This window comes from Octopus bimaculoides, chromosome 9 (assembly GCF_001194135.2).
Source record: "Octopus bimaculoides isolate UCB-OBI-ISO-001 chromosome 9, ASM119413v2, whole genome shotgun sequence".
Taxonomy (NCBI): Eukaryota; Metazoa; Mollusca; class Cephalopoda; order Octopoda; family Octopodidae; genus Octopus; species Octopus bimaculoides.
This window is the reverse complement of record NC_068989.1, coordinates 770,005-774,134: the sequence shown is the minus strand read 5'-3', so window position 1 is coordinate 774,134 and position 4,130 is coordinate 770,005.

Here is a 4,130-nt window from a genome sequence, read left to right as displayed (position 1 = left end):
CTTTAAACCAATGCGTCTTTTCTTAGTCTTAGTTTCGTATTTCTTTTAAATACGGTCGAAAAAAAAAAAGAAGAGTTTTTACGTTTAGAATATAAAAATACGATACTGAATTGTTGAAAATATTTTCAATAAGATTTTCGAAATTTCATGCTACATTTACTTTTATCCTATTTTCCTGTCCATTGGAATATTAATTCCCGTCAACGTCAAAACTTTCGGTTGGAGATGACGATGGACAAAACCTAAAAATGACTTTCTCTTATGAAAATCAAATAGAATTTAGGATCTCGAAATGTCATACTCTGCTTTGGTGTAGATATCTTACCGTTTTGTGATAGAATTTGCAATAAAAGGTTTAAAAAAAATTGCATCTCTACACAAGTGTGCCCCCCTCCCCCCACGGCTTTGTTTCTCGTAATTTCCAGACAAAATGTATATTTTGTAATGAAATTTTTATACAAATATGCTTCAGATGGTGTAGATTCTGATACAATCTACACCATCTGAAGAGTATTAGTTGAAAATTTCATTAAAAAATATCCATTTTTCTAGAAGCTATAAGGAAAGGAAGTCGGGCAAGGCAGACTTGTTAGGAATTCCCTAGCCCTAACACCCGAGTGAAAATCGTGCGAGTGTTAATCTGAAAATTTACCCACTTGTGTAGGTATGCCCAAAAATGTCGTTGTACGTCGTCCCCTTATAATAGGGTCAGCAAACATGTAAATGTTGCTCACTCTGCTTCATCCTCATGCTTGATGGGGCTGGGATCATCCCAGTTTAGTGGCCGCAGAGACATCATCATGTGTAGAGCCAACCAGGTCCACCAGTGCTCTCTATCGCTGGTGGTCCCATGCATCCTCCAAGGTAACGTTGAGCCTCTGCAGATCTTCCCCCAAACACGTCCAACCATCAGATGCAGGGCCTGACACAAGGCCCCTTCAAGCAAAATACAAGCTATATATACACGTATACACCCACATATACACGGTGTGATGGGTAAATTGTCACAATTTTATATTCTTAATTTCGTGCATGTACATTGTTTTTTATTTCGTTGACTACATAGTATGGTAGGGTCAGTTGGGCACTGTCTGTGAGAAAAACAGCACCATGATGCAACTCACTCAACCAGAAATTTGGAAACAACATGCTGTACTGCTTGGCATCTGCACTGGAAGCTCTGATAGAACAACCGTTGGCTTGCCCTGTCCCCAAAATGTGTCCCAAGAGTGATAAAAATCAAACATCCAGTCAACATCATGGTGTTTGGAGTGATCATTAGTGATGGCGATGCTATGCTTCCATTCATCTTCCCACACAGCCTCAGACTCAACACAGAGGCCTACATCAAGTGCCTGGAGGAGGTGGTGCTGCCCTGGGTCAAGGGGGTGGCTGCTGTTAGACCCTATGCCTGGCAACAGGACTCTGCACCATGCCACACAAGCAGGAGAACCGAGTCATGGCTGTCAGACCATTTCTGTGACCACATCACCCCTAACATCTGGTCACCTAATTTCTCACACTGCAACCCCCTTGATTATTATGTGTGGGTGCAGACCAACAAAACTCCTTGTAACACCAAAGATGAACTGAAGGCAAGGATTATGGCAGCATTGACCAACTTCAACAAGAACATCCAGAAGAGTTGCAGGAGATGCCAAAGTCATCTGGCGGCAGTGGTTGTATATCAAGAAATCTTTATGTAATTTTGGTAAATATATCTGTTAAAATGAGATGTCAGTGTTATTTTCCTTTTTGCATAAATTCGATGACAGTTTATTCACTGCATCCTGTCTATTGATTATATCACCTAGCTGATGGATGTCTGATGAGGTTTCAGTTATTTGATCGACTGACTTACTGTGTAAGTGATTGACAGTATTCCCTGGACATATGAACCCTTAATGTAATTCTCAGCCAGAATAGGTGTGACAAAGTTGTATTTTTTTCAGTCACAAGCTCTGGGTCAAGTCTACAGAAAATGATATTCAGCCAAGACTTTGTGCTTGTGAAACAAACTTATCAACCTCTCTACTATGTTGCCCCTGTAATATATAATATTATATACACTTGTATAGAGTATATATGATCTAAGTGGTTGCTGTTGGATCAACAAGACTTGTAATATTTAATAGAATTGATAAAAGGAGTCCATTCAAACATCTGATGAAGTGAGTGAGGACAGTAGAGTTTTATGTCCTCAAAGATAAACTGAGACTGCAATTAATAAGGAATGCAGAATCATGTGGGCTTCATATGTAAATAAGAAGTTGTAGAAGAAATTGTATGAGAGAAATTGAAGGTGATCAACCATACCACCGCTTTCCATCCCACTTTATGCACAATTACAGACCATACTGCACCTTCCTCCTGTCCATTGTCCTTCCATTCCAAGATAAACTTATCTGCAACACCTGAATTCTGTTTTCTGACCGAACAACTGTTTCCCACATCACCCCTCTTCACCTTTAAAAAAGAAGATAGGAACCTCGGAAGGCTCCTCAGAAGAAGCTTCTCAGCATTCAGCCACCAGCAACCTGGAACTTTTAAATGCATTTGTGACAATGCAACATCTGCCCTTACTTTAACAGCCATCTTCTAGGCCAAAGTCACAATATCATATTATTCAGAACTTTAGTTGCACATCATCATATGCAGCACCTTTACATCTGGGGAACGAGTCCAGCACCTTTTACTGATAACAGGCTTAAAGGAACGGTTTTCCTTCCATCCCTTTACCTTCTCTTGCTTCATTAAACCTTTCCTTATTCCTCAACTCTCCTCTTTATCAGCTATATATATATATATATATATATATATACATACACACACACACACATATATACACACACTAGCAGAGATACCCAGCATTGCTCAGGATTAAAATGGCATAGTTTGTATATATTATATTACAGTTATGTTGAAACAATTGATATGGGAAAGTGCAGCATTGACAACAAAGCATTTATGGAGAAAATGATGGGCTAATTCGACTAAGTAACATGCTATGAGTCCGTTTGGAGTATTTCAGGCCCTAACCTGTCATGGAAAATTGGGGGTAGGGGGTTATGTGATTTTTTTAATGTACCAAAAAGCTGTCAGTGGATAGACTCTTTTGCAGCAGTCTGCATTGTGTCTAACACGACCCATCATCTGAAAATTGTGACACCTCCTTCGGGTTTGTTGTTCTACACCAAACATAAAGTAAATTTGGAGGAGCTGTGGTCGTTCATTTGTGGGTAACAGGGAACCAATGAAGTGATAGACTTGCCCTTGAACTTTGACGTCGGCGTAAATTCATGTTTATCTATCTTCTTAGATGCACCAAACGATGTCATTTGAAATGCAGAGTTGTATTGTCTGATATTGTTCAGAAAATCCTTTGACTGGATGGAAGTGCCTTCCAGAAGATCCATAAGAGGTTGAGAAGGAGCTAGTAGTAATGGCAATGTTACATGACCGCCTGAGCAGCACATGCCATTTGTTTCATTTGAAAATTTTAAAGCTCTACAGAAATGACAATTTGCGTTTAGCACACCAATTTGGACAGAGTTATCATTTTTATAAGAATGGGATGGATCATATGTGAAAACAGCTCCAGAAGCAACGGGAAGCTGGGGGAAAGGACTTCGGAAAATTCACAAGATCCGAGCTTTTCCCTCGTAACTTTTAGGAAAATGGAGTTTTTTTTCAATGAAATTTTATAGAAATACTTTTCAAACGGAATACATTACGATTATAAAGAAACTTGTAGGAAAAATCTTTTCAAAAAGGGTGGGAGAGAGGACTTTGGAAAATTCACAAGATCCGAATTTTTCCTAGTTATATTCTGAAATCCCATTCAACTTTCTACAGATACCCTAGTATAGTACTACTTACACTACGAAGTGTTATTTTCTACCCACTTTCAATAATTCTTAATGTTTTGGCTTCGTTTTTGTTTCATTTTATCTCCAATTATTTTTACGCTTTTTTTAACCCTTCGTCACTATTCTCATTCACTTGTTATTACTCTCTCTTTCTATCTAAATATATATGGAGATAGATAGATACATATACATAAATACACACATCCATATACATATATACAAGCACACATACTCATATATATATATATATATATATATATA